Raw genomic sequence first — 16,407 nt, forward strand, 5'->3', positions numbered from 1 at the left:
GGGTAGATCCAAATTATGTTGCTCATCTATTTGTTGGTGGTTGAGGTAGAGTGATGATATAGAACAACTGGGAACTGATTAGATAGGAAATCATGGTGTTTGATAGGGTATCAACATATGTTTGTGTACACCACACATACATATAGTATATATGTAATACATATGTAACTATACTCTGTGTATGTGTGTGTGTGTGTGTGTGTGTGTGTGTGTGTGTGTGTGTAATTCTTGGCTCAAAGTGTAATTTGCATAAGTCTTCTCATTGGTGGAGATTGATTCCTCATGCTCCATGTCTGTGTAAGGGGAAGAATTGTGGAAAGCTTGGGATCCTAGCCTTCTTGCTTGCCACACTGAGAAAGGAGACATGATTCTGAACTTTCTTCAGGTCCCTAAAGGAAAGAGAGACTCTGGGAAGAAGCCAAGATGTGGAAGAACTAGTAACTTTGATCATATCCCCAACCTCAGCTGACCACACTAGATGCTTCGGGGAATTTCCTCTTAGGTGAGATCTGACACTCTCTTGATTTAGCTGAGTTATCTCACTCCTAGCAGGAGAACTCATTGACAATGTATTGTCTGGTATAAAGTTTCATATATGTATATATATGTATATGTGTTTACATATTTATATATATTCATGTTTATATACGCACAAACATATTTATACAAACATAAATGTGTATATGTATGTATTTCTATGTGTGTATGTATATGTATACGTACGTGGTCTTTGATTTCTGTTTTGTTATTGACTTGGATAAATGTGTTGATTTCATTGGGAAACTGGCATCTGGTGGGAAGGAAGTCAAGTCTTGGATAGAGAGCTTGGGACACTTCCCATTAAAGATAAGTCATGAGAACAGGTAGAACCTAAAAATTATTTTCCCATGACATATTTAAAGGATAGATAAAATTCTATTCTATTCTCCTCTCACTGAGGAGAACAAAGTGGCCAGCCTCTGGCCCCAGTCTTCCACTTTTCCTCCTGGCAGAAATCGAAATCTCCTTGGAGAAAGGATAGGAAGAGGAAACTAGAGGTATCTATTTTGGCCTTACTGTGAGCCATATCTAGACAGATCCATATAGACACATACATCCTATTGGGCATCACAAAACTGCACAACACACAGCAGCATACAACAACATTCATTATTTGAGTATTTATGTGTATGTATCTATAATTATGTCAGTATTTATTCAGTTTTTATGATGTGCCAAATACTAAGCACTCTGAATACAAATCAAGCAGAAAGAAAGACAGCCCCTGTCCTCAAGGAGCTACATTCTGATGGGGGAAAGATAACATAAAAAAGGAAGTTTAAAGAGGGGAGGGGAGATACAATGGTAGCCAAGGTGGTGCCATGACAAAGACAAAGATGTTGGCACCAAAGTGTAAATGCAGAGAGCGTTTTGGGAGGTACAATCTTCAGGTGCTTCCTGGCACCCAGTCTGATTTCTGTTAGCTCTATCCCTCCCTCCCTCCCTGGTGTTTGGAGAAACAACAAACCCTGTTGGATCAGAACCTTGAAGGGTTGAAGCCCTAGTGAAGCAGTATTTTTCTTCTTGTCATAGGATAATGGCGTGAGAGATGGAAGGGACACTGGGTGTCATCTAGTCTATTTTCTGTTATAGTTGAGGTGGCTGAGGTCCAGAAAGATCAAAGTATTTGTCTAGCCAAAGCTATGTAGGCAGCGTCCATCCTAGATTCAGGGCCTAATCAAGTCCAACATCCTTTTATACTATATATCTTAAGGCTAGGAAATTCCTACATCTTCTGTATATATATGTATATACATATATGCGTGTATATGTATATGTGTGTATATATGTATATACACACATACACACACACATACACACATACATATACACACATATATACATGAAACCATATACCAGACAATACACTGTCAATTATATGTATATACACACATATACATACACACACATACACACACATATACACACATATATATATGAAACCATATACCAGACAATACACTGTCAATGAGCTCTCCTATTGTGAGACAACTCAGCTGAACCAAGAAAGTTTCAGATCTCACCTAAGGGGAAATTCCCTGAAGTATTCACTGCAGTCCGCTGAGGTTAAGGATATGATCAAAGTTACTAGTTCTTCCACATCTTGGCTTCTTTCCAGAGTCTTTCTTTCCCTTTAGGGACCTGAAGAGAGTTCAGAATCACATGTCTTCTTTCTCAATGTGGGAAGCAAGAAGACTAGGATCCCAAACTTTCTACAATGCTTCCCCTCATACAGACATGGAGCACTGATTAATCATTCTCTACCAACGAGGACAGTCTTATGCAAATTACCCTTCTGAGCCATCTTCCTACATCATCCATGTGATTCAGAGTTTCTGACTGCCAAGACAGCCTCAGTGTCCTCATATGTAAAATAGGTACAATTACATGTCATGGGGCAGCTAGGTGGTGCCACAGGGCATAGATCTCAGGGCTGGAGTCAGGAAGACCTGAGTTCAAATCTAACCTTAGCTACTTACTGGCTGTGTGACTCTGGTCACATCACTTAACCCTTTTTGCGTCAGTTTCTTCATCTGTAAAATGAGCTAGAGAAGGAAATAACAAACCATTCCAGTATCTTTGCCAAGAAAACCCCAAATGGGGTCAGAAAGAGTTGGACATGACTGAGAAATGACTGAGCAAGAGCACCACCTGTCCTACTTATCTGCATAGATTTGTTGTGAGGATCAGCTATGATAATAGTCAACCTACACAGTTTTTAAGGTTAAAAAGATTTGCAACCACCTTATGAAACAAAGTACTAAGAGTACCATTATGCCCATTTTGCATATTATGAAAGTGAGGCTTGTCCAGACTTATAGAGCTAGTCAATGTCAGAGCTTGGATTTGAAACCTAATCTCCTGATTCTAAGTCTTTCATGTCCGGTATTATTTCCATTGCCCGTGTTGCTTCCTTTTGTAACGTATGTGAAAGTATCTGATAAACCACGAAGGACTACAGAAATGTAAATAAATTTTAATGGGCTTTCCCTCTTCAAAGAGGCAGCATTGATAGCGCCGGCTTCTTGAAGTCTTGCCTCTGACATAGGCAGGGCGTGTGGCCTTTGGTAAACCAGCTTGCCTACAGGTTGTTCCTGAGTTAATTAATTAACCACTGCTTCCCACTTAGTTTTATCAGCTTTATGGGCTGAGAATATGCCCATATAGTCAACCAATCAGAGGTCTGAACTAAGGGTGAACAAGGCCTAGACACCGGTTCAAGCAAGCAATTTATAAATCAAAGTCTAGGCTAAGTGCAAAAAGGCTTTCCATCAATTTAGAAGTCTCTGAAAGTCATTAGATGAGAGGGAGTGACATTGCTGGGGAAGTACATTCAGATTGGTGGAGTACTTTTAAAGACCTGTGTTAATTATACATATTAACATGATTGCTGTGTATCAGCTTTCTCTTCAAAACATGATTTTTGAATGGGTCATGATATAACAAACTAATTGGATGGTAGCTAAGTGGTCCAGTGGATAGAGTGCTAACCTTGAGTTCAGATCTGGCCTCAGATACTTACTAGCTTTAGTGTGACTCTGAGCAAGGCACTTAATCTCTATCTGCCTCAGTTTCCTCAACTGTAAAATGGGGATCATAATAGGACCTACTTCCCAGGGTGGTTATGAGGATCGAATAGGATGATATTTGCAAAGCATTCAGCATTAGCACCTGGCACACAGTAGGCATTTAATAAATGCTCGTTCCTTCCTTCCTACTCTTTATAATCACAAGGCTTAGAACTTTCCAGATGTGGATGATTCCAGGAAAGAAGTGGGCATTAGCCAGGGAGAGGGTGCATTTCAAGAGCAGGCACAGCCTGCTCCAAGATGGTATGTGAAAGTACACCCCCACCACCACCAAAAAAAAAGAAAAAACTCAGGATTTTTTGGATTCTCTTTGCTGAGAATGGGGCAGAGTAGGCTCTACCTTTACCAATGGCATCTGGTGCCACATAACTGGCTCCTCCCTCCCAGGCTCCTCAGATTGCTGAGGCATCTTTGTCTTGTCAGATTGTGAAACTGGGTCAGGAGAATCTGAGGGCTTCCCCTAACTGGGCTCACAGTTGTAAAGAAGGGCCAAGGAGGCAGGGTTTTCCCAGAGAGCTCAGGGGCCACAATGGATCCAGCCTTCATCTGGGAGCTCAAGAGCTAGATCAGCCCTGACTCCCTAAAGAGGAGAAGAGCAAGGAGGGTGAGGAAGACCCACGATGCCCATAGGAAGCAGGGAGCTAGCACTTCAGAACCAATCCATCTTCACAGCTGTGAAGTGACTTTCCTTACGTAATTATTACTCGCATTTATATAATAATAGCTAGTATTTATACAGTGCTTACCTACACACAGGCCTGGCACTCTGCTAAGCGCCAGTCTATTGTCACGGCAGAGAACAAAATCCACACCTGAAATAATTTAGAAAGAAGGCTATTAAGTCATCAGGCAGAGGAGTGCGGGGAGCCTCACCTGCCACCCGTCCTCCACCCTGTTAGTTATATATTAGAGTTCAAACACAGGAACAAAGAAACTGTAGTTGATTGGCCAGCTCAGAGGCAGTTTCTAGATAAGACAGGTAAGTTGCTAGAGATGTCTATCAGGACTACTCACATTCTTTGCAGCAATCTTGAGATCCCTGAAAAGGGTCAGCATGACCAGTTAAGCATTAAACAAATCTGGTCTCTAAGCAATCGGTCTGGTCTCTCAGCCATGCAGGGCAAGGTTCAAACATTGCATTAAAAATTTCCCACACACTTTTTAATTATTAACTTATATGATCCTAACAACTGCTAGGAGGCAGGTGTTACTATTAGCTTCATTTTACAGGTGAGGAAACTAAGGCAGAGAAGTAAAGTGACTTGCCTAGGGTCACACAGCTAGGAAGTGTCAGAGGCTGGATTTAAACTCAAGTTTCTATCTACTGTCCCACCACCTTGCTGTCTCTAATGTCTGTCCCTAAGTTCAGGTGGGATCATTTAAATCCCCTATTCACTTAAGCTCCAATGCCTCCCTATGCCTCTAGGACAAAACTTAAACCTTTATATTTGTATTTAAGAATCCTTGCCAATCTGGCTTCTGTCAACAGGCGATCACTAGGTCAAGAGAATTATGTGAAAACCGGGTTTATGATGAGTGTGCATGTGGAACCCAAGTATTTACGATAGTACAGCAAAAGGAGGAGGAGAAAACAGGAAAGGACTTGGCATGAGAGGGGAAAGGAGCAGCAACCCCTCCCAAAGGGGAAGAGGGAGGGAATGGCAAAAGCTGCATTCTTTTCCCTTGGGAACCACGACTAGATTATGAAGATGGGGGGGGGGAGGTCTGCTTATCTGCAAAGAACCCTAGCTACACAAGCATTTTTCCCAGCCTGGCACACACTGGCTGGCACCTGTCTTGCCTCCCAAGGACACACAGGAATCTAGCTTGGGTGTAAACAACAAATCATGTCAGCTGGGGCTGGGTTTTGTGTTTGACACATTCAGCGCCTCCTGAGTGCTCTGGGTCCAGTGTTTCTGGAAAATATGACAACTCAAAAAGTCAAGTCAACCCCTTAACAACCCTTAAAACTCCTACCTAACTTTTCAGCCAGCCTCATTATACATGATTCCCCTTCCCACACTCTACATCCAGCCTAAAAGGCCTTTTTGCTGTTTGTCACACATGGAACTCCAGGCTTTTGTGGGTCTCAGGTAGTCCCTCATGGTGAGAATGCTCTCCCTCCTCAACTTCATTTTTCAGAATCCTTTACTTCTGTTAAGACCCAGCTCAAGAACTACTTTCTACAAAACAAACTTTCCCAATACTCACAATGGCTAATGCCCTCCTACTTTGTCTTTATTTTGGATTTATTTTCTACATATTTATATACGTACATGTTGTCCTCCTTAATGGAATGTAAGCTCTTTGAGAATAAGGACTGTTTCATTTTTGTCTATCTCCAGAGGCATCATACAGCTAGAACATTGGATTTGGTGTGTGGACAACTTGAGTTCAGATCTTGCCTCCAACACTCAACTAGCTATGTGACCAAGGGCAAATCACTTAACCTCTTTGGGCCTCAGTTTCCTTAAATGTAAAACAAAGGATTGAACTGACAGTCTCTGAGGTCCCTTCCAGCTCTAGCCTTATGAACTTGTAATTGATTGAATGAAAGATCAATTTGAACCAGAGGGGAGCAGAGCAACAAAGGTGTTGCCAGTGAAGATACAACCTAATGTAGAACCTTGGAAAGAAGTTCTAGAAAAGATCAAATGGGAGGGAGAGTCTTAACATGAAGGAATAAACCTAGAGTCCTTCCCTTTACCTGGAGATCTGCTCAGGGAAGTGCTGTAAATTATGGAAGACCAGATCCCTTGGGAATCTCGACCCTCTTCAGTGTAGGTTCAAGACAATTCTGTGTTCTTTCTTACATAAATGAAATAATCCTATGATTTGAAGCCTTGTGAATTTGAGGGCTTATACAGGGGGCTGATAGCCACCTTTGGAGGAGCGCCAAATCCTGAGGGTTTCTACCGAGTGAGGATGATGATTGAGATAGGTAAGATGACCCCTATGGGTGAAGCAGTGCACCTTATCAGGACACTTCATGTTTAGAGAGGGAGTGTTAGAGTTAAAAGGTCAGTCAATGAAACAATTAAGGACTTACTATGTTCCAAGCACTATGCTGAGGAAAGGTAAAAGACAGTTCCTGATATTGAGGAGTTCACAGTCTAATGAGAAGGGACCTTAGAGATCATTTATTCCAAATCTCTCATTTTAGAGATGAGGAAATGGGGGACCAGAGAAGCTCGTTAGTGGCAGAGCTGGGACTACCATGTAAGTCTCCTGATGTCTTTCAGGGCAGGGCTCCTTCCAGTGCCCCACATAGACTTACATGATTTAGTGCCAGGAGTCAGGCTTCATGAGACTGATACATGAGGAGAAGATGATTGGAGCCAAGATTTATTACATAGGTATATTATATAGGTATGTGATGGAGTTCCCTAAAGTAGGAAAAGGTAACAGTAACTTCCAAACACTTTTGTTCTCAGGATTCCATTCAGATCTCTCCCTAGGTACCTGTAGTTCTCTCTTAGGTCAGTCAAGTAACATTTATTAAATACCTACTATGTGCCAGGCACTGTGCTATGGTACTAAAAAAGTCAAAAGTCAATTCTTGTCCTCAAGACAGAGTTGCATAGTCATCAGCTTCACTCTTCCTGAGTCATCAAAGTCTAGTGGCGGGACAAAAGTCAGGATAACTAGTGATGGTCCCAGATGCAGTGGATGACCTTGGTCTCTTCCATGACAAACAATCTCTGAGCCCCTCAGCCCAGGCTTCTGTTGCCTCCTTCATGGTAGCTGGAACACATTGTTTTCATGTACCCATTCTGTCAGAGAAAGTCTTCACATGCTTTGGGGTGGCTCTCTGAGGGCCCCAGTTTCAAATAGTCCTCACAATTTGAGTAATCATATTGTCTTCTTTCTTCAATACCTTTCTCAGCATCTTGCATCCATCTAAAGAGTCCCTAGTCATATGCAAACTCCTTCCAATGGTAACCTCCTCACACTCTATAGATGCCCCTAAGAGCAACAATATAATGTAAAAGAATTCCCAAAGAGAATGTGGTATACTGGAAAGAACATTGGTTTGGGGCTCAAAGGATCTGTCCTCCACACAAAGGATAGCCATATAACCTTTTCATCTTTTCCAGCCTCAGTTTTCTCATCTGTAAAAAGAAGAGTTTGGACTCTGATATTCGTGGAGGCAGCTAGAGAGCCCACTGTATAGCGTGCTGGACCTGGAGTAAGGAAGACGAGCTCAGATCTGGCTTCAGACACTAGTCATGTGACCTTGAGCAAGATGCTTAAACCACTGTCTGCCTCAGTTTCCTTGTATGTAAAATGGGGATGATAATTGCACCTATCTCCCAGGGTTGTTGTGAAGATATGTTTTACAACCTTAAAGTGCTGTTTAAAAGCTAGTGATTATTATTAATGACTGTCTCTTCCAGCTCTATATGTCATGACTGAATAAAATGTGTTGGGGTTCAAAATCACTAAAGGGAAAAAGGTACTCACTGATATGTCTTAAATATCAACTCTAGTCTTCTACACCTAATGCAGACCAGTTGACCTAGAACTTTCTAGGCTTCATTCTTTCCCCAGATTTTGTCCCTGGAATCAACTAGATGCAGTCCTGTCTGAGGTTACATGCTAGCCCAAACTTAGATTTCTAACCCAGGTAAGTCTACATTTGGCAAAACTATTGGCTTCTCAGTTACTCTAGAATCTATTTTCCAGTCCTTGGACTTGGAGCTGGGGCTTCTGGACATTGCTATTTGGCCTCCCTACAAAGCTTTCCCCATCCACGATGGCACCTTGGACTTTGAACTCCTTGAAATCTAGCTCTGGTCCCTGGCCCTGCAGGCAACAAAGCTCTTTCCTTCCAGAGATTCCTCCTGTGAGATTGAGCTTGACCTTGCTCTTTCTTCATCTTCCTGGAGGCTTTTGGTGAAGCCAATTGTAGTGCCAATTATGGTCTTTGGTAAACTGGATAGGTTTTAATCTTATCCTCTTTGCTCGTCTTTGTGGCCTTAGGTAAGTTTCTTAAGCTCTGCAGGTCTCAGTTTCCTGCTCTGGAAAATGACAGGGTTCAGAAATTGGCCTCTGAAGTCCCTTCAACTTCCAGATATTTGATCCTATGCCCCATAACCTTGTCTTTTTTTTCCCATTACAGTAGAAAGACCTGGTTCCACCCAGAAGCCATGAGCCATCAAGATAGTTGAAATCACTCTTTAAAACCTCATTCCCCCAAGTCTGCATGCTATAGCGATGCCCTGAACACTCAGCTTTCTTTGGCTATGGTCTATGAGCTTTGTTAAATCTCCCCCAGGTTCTGAATTTCTTGGAATTCTCTACCTCCCCAGTTCATGTGCAGGCCATAGGCAGGATACATGAATCTTGGGGTATCCTTGGGGTAGGTGAGGATGTCTCCTTTTTACAGATGGAGAAATTGAAGCAGAGAGAATCATCTGTCAACAAGCATTTGTTAAGCCCTTTATTATGTGCGGAGGACTGTGCTAGATGCTGGAAATGCAAAGAAAGGCAAAAAATAGAGACCCTACTCTCAAAAAACTCACGTTCTAATGGAAGAAACAACATAAGTAATGATGTATATATGTATGAAGTAGCAAATGCTCAGTTTGGAGTCAAAAGACTTGGGTTCATATCTTACCTGTGATTCTAAGTACTTCTGGGACTTTTCTAGGTCTCAATTTTCTTGTTTATAAAATAAAGAGATTGGACTAAGTGACCTCTTCTTTCTCTTGGAGGTCTAAAATTATGACTTTAGGACTTTTCCCTGATCATTAACTAGCTATTCAGTGTCAAAAAATGAATGAAAAAACATTGTGCTTACTAGGTGGTGCAGTGGATAGAGCACTGGGCCTGGAGTCAACAAGACCTGAGTTCAAATCCTGCCTCACACACTTAATAGCTATGTGGTCCTGACCAAGTTATTTAACCTTCGTCTGCCTTAGTTTCCTCATCTGTTAAAATGAGGGTCATAATAACATCTACCTCCCAGGGTTGTTGTAAAGATCAAATGAGATAATACTTGTAAAGCACAATGTTTGGCACACAGTAGGCATTTATATAAATGTTAGCTATAATTATTATTATATGTAAGGCTCTGTGCTAAGTGCTGGGGATACATGAATGTGTCTCCCTGCTACAAGTATCTTTTCACTACATACCATTTTCCATCCAGCTATTCAAATGATTTTCCTAAAGTGAAAGTGCAACCGTGTCACTCCTCTACTCGGTAAAGGCCAGTGGTTCCCCATTATATTCAGGATCAAATCCCTTGTAACACTGCTCACCTTGGCCCCCACTGCCTTAAGGTCAGGTGTGTCACATTTCACCCCTCCCCCAGGGTTCTCTGGAATCCTGAAGGGGGACTGGGAGTCTGAGGCTATGTCATTGGCTTCAGCTTCCACTGATGATATTCCCTCAATTGTAGGGTGGGCTCCCCTGCACCCTAGTTCCATTTAACTACTAGTAATCAGAACCACAGTAAGATCACCATGGCTCAAACACTCCTGGTCAGAGGGGTTCCCCACTGGCACGTGAAACTGAGGGTATAGAGCACCGACCAAGACAAATGTCCCCAGCCCCCAAGGGTCTAAGAGAAGGGTGGGGGGAGATATCTCCACTCCTACCTGGTTTAGGTCATAGCTTCTGTGCTGTGGATACACTGTGATCATCATCCTCTAGACACAACAGGAAGGAGTGCAGAGGGCATCTCTAGCCAGAAAGGGCAGAGGGACCAACTTGTATCTGTTTTCATATGAGGAGCCTACTCACACCCATGTGGTAGGGGACACAGAATGCTTGGGCATGTTTCAAAGGCCCCAAAACACATTTCTCCCATATCTGAAATTTGCTGTCCTGGGCAAATGGGCTTATTTTTTACAGTCCCAAATTCCAAAGTGCAATGGTATGTGGAGCCTGCTTTGATTGGCTGTCTGACCAGACCAGGTGGCATCTTTAAAATGACTACCTTCCTAGGAGAAAGACCATTGTCCTGGGCTTCAAGAACTGAACCAGGAGGTGGGGAGGAGGAAGGTACCTCTTCCTCCTCTTCTCTCCTTGTAGACCCTTTGGCTGGGGTTGTTGGTGCTGGAGGTGATTCTCATGGACCAGAAATTCCATCAGAGGTGATTCCAGGAATGAAGGTGAGGCCGGGGCCTCAAGCCTAAGGGACCTTTTAGATTTGGAACTGGGATTGTAGACTCTCTAAGGACCCAGCTAAGCTCTTTGTGTATTAGCTTTGTACCGTTGAAGTTAATATTTCTTTGTGAAAGCTAATCTACCTATAAGTGTTTAAATGGAACTAGAGTGCAGGGGACCCCCCTACACTTGGGGGAACACCATTAGTGGGAACTGCAACCAATGGCAAAGAGCCTAGATGCCTTCGATCCCCCTGAGAGGTACTTAAAGGTACCCTGGAGGAGGGGTAAAATGTAATCTACTTGGCCTTAGCAGTGGGGGTCAGGTGGCCAGTGTTACATACAAAATCCTCTGTTTGGCATTCAGAGCCCTTCATAACCCCGCTCTTTCCAGTCTTCTTAAATCTCACTCCGACATCCTCCTTGGTCCAGTGACATTGACCTCCTGGATGTTCCTAGGGCAAGACTCCACCGCTTGGCTCCAGCATTTTCTCTGACTGTCCCTCATTACTGGAACATTCTCCCTCCTCATCTCTGCCTCCTGCCCTCCTGGCCTCTTTCAAGGCTGAAGCCTCACCTTCTACTGGAAGCCATTTCTCCTTCTTATTTATTCTAGTGCCTTCCTTCTGTCAATTAGTTTCTAGTTGTCCTGTCTGTAGTTTATTTGTATGTAATTTATGTTCTCTTCCCAGGTAGACTGAGCTCCGTGACAGCAGAGACTGTCTTTTGCCTTGTTTTGTATCCCTGATGCTTAGTACAAGGCATACAATAGGCACTTAATAAATGTTTATTGACGTGTGTGTGTGTGTGTGTGTGTGTGTGTGTATGAGAGAGAGAGAGAGGGAGTCCTTGCCCTGGAGAGCTTCCATTCTGAAACATTTAGAGGAGGGGTGATGACAGAAGGAGGAGCAGATGAGGAGAGGCCCTGGGTGAATGGCCAGATGGCATGTGGAACTGTCATGGTACAATTCGAACACAGATAGCTCCTGACTTTGGGGGATCTGCTGTCCTTTCCTTGTCACCATGCTGCCTCCCTTAACTGGATGGTCTACAAAATCATGGGGATCCCAGACCTCAGGAACTTAGATGAGTTAGACGAGGTCACAATAGCTGAGTTACAAAGTACTTTCACTCAAAACAAAGTCAAGGTCAAGTCATGTCATCATTTCTCTGATGGCATGGTCTTCTTAGGCAACAAAGGACAAGCACAACTACTTTGTGGTCACTACCCTGAGATGTTTCTCTTTCCCTTTTCCTGAGTCCTCTAAGAGAATGGTTGTCTCAGGAATCTGGGCTCTCACTATCAGTACTAAAGGCACAGTTACAAGAGCAGAGAGCTCCCAGCACCCATCACAACAGGGTCAGTTTTCCTATATTGATGTTCACATAACATGAGGAAGCCTCCCAGGGGTCAGTGAGGATCTACCTGGCATCACTCAGTAGGCACAGTCCATAGGATCATAGAATCATGAATTTGGAGCTGGAAGAGACCTTAGAAACCACTAGTGGAGGAGTTTTTAACCTGGGAGGCCCTGAAATTGTTTATATAGACATCTAGGTGTTGAAGTAGATAGAGCTCTGGGCCTGGAGTAAGGAAGACCTGAATTCAAATTGAACTTTAGACACCTACTAATTGTGTGACCTTGAGCAAGTTACTTAACCTCTGCATGCCTCAGTTTTGTAAAATGGGGCTAATAATAGCACCTACTTCACAGGGTTGTGGTGAGGATTAAATGAGATGATATTTGTAAAGGCTTTAGCATAGTGCTAAAGGTGAACAGGTAAATAGTAAGTGCTTAATAAATGCTTGTTTCCTTCATTATTAAGCACCTACTATCTACCTATCTTCATAAGGTTTGTAAAGTGCTTTACCCAGAGCCTGCACAGGTTCACACAGCTAAGAAGTGTTTGAGGTCATATTTGCACTCAAGTCTTCCTGAATCCAGGCTCTATCCACTACACCTCTTATCTACTTATATGTAAATATAAGTAGAATGAATGCCAGATTATAACAATTTTTAAACGTATTTTGATAGCTGTATTTCAAATGAATTAGTTTCCTTTGTAATCCTATGCATTTAAAGCCTTATTGTTTTGTTGAACATTATCCAGCGTTAGATTGCCAAAGGGATCCAAGATACATGGAAAGATTAAGCACCTCAGATCTAGCATAACCTTCTTTTGTGTATGAAGAAACCAAGAAGTGAAATGACTCCCCCAAGGTCACATATCAAATTTTTGAGAGGGGATAGAGAAACAGAGAGAAGAGAGACAGAGAGAGCTGAAACCTTCGGAGATACCATAGTTAATCAACCAAACAAGAGTTTTATTAAGCAGTGCTAGGCACAGTTTTGGAGATTATGTTTCAGAACAATTGCCAATCTTTTTCGCTAGAGGGAGTTTGCTCACCGAGTGAAATCATCCCACCAATGAAATCATAGGTCCATTAAAAACAAAAAAGAAAAAGAAAAAATGCCAGTACTGGGTATTGTGAAAAATGAGTTTTCTTAGTAATCTGTGTCTTGGAGACTCAGAGCTCCCCCCCTCTCCCCAGTCCCCTTCTCTAAAGTTCTTCAGAAGGACATCACTGATAATGAGATTGCAAGGAGTCTTATCCTGGTCAAACTCCAACCCAAGCCTGAATTGATGTAACCAAAAATACGAAAGTTCCATTTGTGTTCCACTCAGGCTTGGGTGGAGACAGATTTTTCTGCCTAGATCACCCAAGGCTAGGAGTGGTCTGTCACGGTTGGGAGGATGGGGTGGGGGCGGGGTGGGGGGGGTGAGGTCTGACAGAACAGGTATTTCCTATGTTTGGATCTTTCTGACTCCAACTCCAGTGCTCTACCCACTGATATCTACCCAGCTAACCAGATCTAGAGCTGAGCAAGATCTGTAGAGAACATCTAGAAGCAGCTAGGAGGCACAATAGATAGAGCTGATGGACCCAGAGTCAGGAGGATCTGAATTCAAATCCTGCTTCAGACACTTACTAGCTGTGTGACCTTGGGCAAGTCTCTTAACCTCTACCTGCCTCAGTTTCTTCATCTGTAAAATAGGGGTAAACATAACTTACCTGCCAGGGCTTTTGTGGGGGTAGAACAAGATAATATTCATAAAACATTTTACCAACCTGAAAGTACTGTATAAATGCTAGTTATAATTGTTTAGACCAACCCCCTCATTTTGAAGATGGTGAAACTGATGAACAGAAAGGTCAAATGATTTGTCTAGGGTGACATAAGGTGGTAGAAGTCATTTCCTCTGATTCCAATACCCAGAGTCTTTTCACTGCATCTTGGGTTGAGTTGGCATCTTAATTCCAAAGATTCTACACTCCTGAATGCATGTGCCCTCACAGACTGACACAATCTGTGAAATTCCTAGAATTTCTAGATTTGTATCAATCCTTTCTAGGGACTTCTAGGGTCTGGGAGAGAGATTTTCACATCCCCTCAGTAGATTTTTATCACCATCTTTTTTTGTTATTTCACTATTAACAAAATCAATTCTATTTCAATAACAAAACCCCTGTATCCCGTGGTCAAACAGATTTGTTCTGTGAAGAGACACTTCCTTTAAATCAAATGAGACAAGAATTGTAAAGCACTTAGCACAGGGCTTGGTACACAGTAGGTACCACATAAATGCTCATTCCCTTCCATTATGCTCCCAACATGACTGAACTCACTGAAACATATGAAGTTCAACAAGAGGCAAGCTTTGACCAAAAGGTGTATGTGTGTGCGTGCGTGCGTGTGTATGTGTGTGTAGCCCTCAGAGTTCATTTCTGATTACACAAATAGTGAATGGTGCTGCCTTCATAGTGAAAGTTGGAGATGAGAGACAGAAGAGACTTTCTGTGGAATGTCGAGAGCTTGGGACTTTCTTTGGTGCAGCATGGTGCTTACACATACCTGCCAGAGTGGGCACAGGATCTATTTGCTAAACTTCGTCAATGGAGGGGCAGCTGCTTGTTAAATAAGCCCTGTCATTTACTACCTATGTGACCTTGGCTTATTTCGTTTTGAGTCTTAACCATCAAGCAGACAAAAATTTATTTATTAAGGGTCTGCTTTGATAGACATTCGTGATACAAAGACAACAATGAAATTGTCCCTTCTCTCAAGAAACTTATACTTCATTGAGAAAAACAACAGGTACTCATGTAAGCATATGTAAGCGCTCCATGAAAGCAAGGATTGTTTCTATACATTGTGGCTTCCTTGGTGCATTGCACGCAGTAAAGGTTTAAATGTCTGTTGAGTGAATTGTAGCATTTTTCTATTTGGTTGAGAAGGTAGAATCTTTTTCCTCTAAGGTCTTTTAACCACACAATGTGGGATGGTTTACCTGGGGGGAATAGGATGGGCTTAAGATTTCAAAGTCCTTTTCAGTCCTGACTTTGACTCCCCTCTACAAAGGGTGCTGCTTCTGCCTGTAACAGCAGGACCCCAGACAAAAGGCCTTCTTGTTAAATATTACCCAGAGATAAAATGCACATGCTGACAGAACCAAGAAGAGGGTGTGAAAGGAAGGTAACATTTTCATACTACTTTTTATAAAATATATTTTGAAAAATAATTGATTTTTATATATTTTTATTCTGAACAAGAACAAGAAAAAATAAATAAGATTTCCATCAATGAAGCGGAACAGGAGAACTGCATGTGAACACAGGAATCTCCCTCTTCCTTTAAGTATATAATGTATTCAACATGTTAGTTTCGAAGCTGTCCTACTTGCCTGTGTTCTCTGAACCTCCAGTTCTCTTCTGTATATATATATTTAAATGGTTCAGTGATCCTCTTTGTTTGTTCTTTTTGTTCTTTTTTGGGAGGGTAACCCTATTTTAATTCCCCTCTTCTCTCCTCAAATCTCCCCAAAATTAAAAAAAGGAAAAACAATCCTTTTTTTTAAAGTGTACTCAAACAAAATAATCTTACCCATTTGCCATGTCTAAAAAACTCCCCCTGTCTGAAGATGGGTGGCATAATGCATTTATTTTTAATGCCAGAAAAATTCTGGCAGATGGGGAAGGGGGTTGCAAAGAGGGTGGGAAAGAAATGTTCTTTGTATGTTCTTCCGCTTTAGATTGGAAGTTCCTTGAATGCAGGGACTGTCTTTCTTTCTCTTATCTGTATCCTCAGTGTCTGGCCTATAATGTTGATTGTATTAAAGGGAAGGCATTTGATGCGGACTAAACTCTTAAAATAAAGTTCTTTCCTTCAATGGGATAGGATATCCAATGTGTGCCTTTGAGGCATAAACAGATACAGGAGGGCGATTGGGGAAAGAGACTTTCCTCATATAAGGAGCTCAACAGACAGACTCTGTCAGACCTGGAGTCAGGAAGGCTCATCTTTTTGAGTTTAAATCTGGCCTCAGACACTTACTAGCTGTGTGACACTGGGTAAGTCACTTAACCCCTTTTGCCTCAGTTTCTCCCTTTGTAAAATGAGTTGGAGAAATGACAAACCAGTCCAGTATATCTTTCAAGAAAACCCCAAATGGGGTCACAGAGGGTCAGACAAGACTGAACAAAACAGATGGATTCACACAGCACTGTGTGAATGCTGTAGAAATAGCCATTAACTACCCAACTAGTGTTATTGTTAACTCACAGTGAGTCCCTCCTAGTGGAGAAGAGGCAATGATGCATG

This window comes from Notamacropus eugenii, chromosome 1 (genome assembly GCF_028372415.1).
Source record: "Notamacropus eugenii isolate mMacEug1 chromosome 1, mMacEug1.pri_v2, whole genome shotgun sequence".
In the NCBI taxonomy this organism is placed as follows: Eukaryota; Metazoa; Chordata; class Mammalia; order Diprotodontia; family Macropodidae; genus Notamacropus; species Notamacropus eugenii.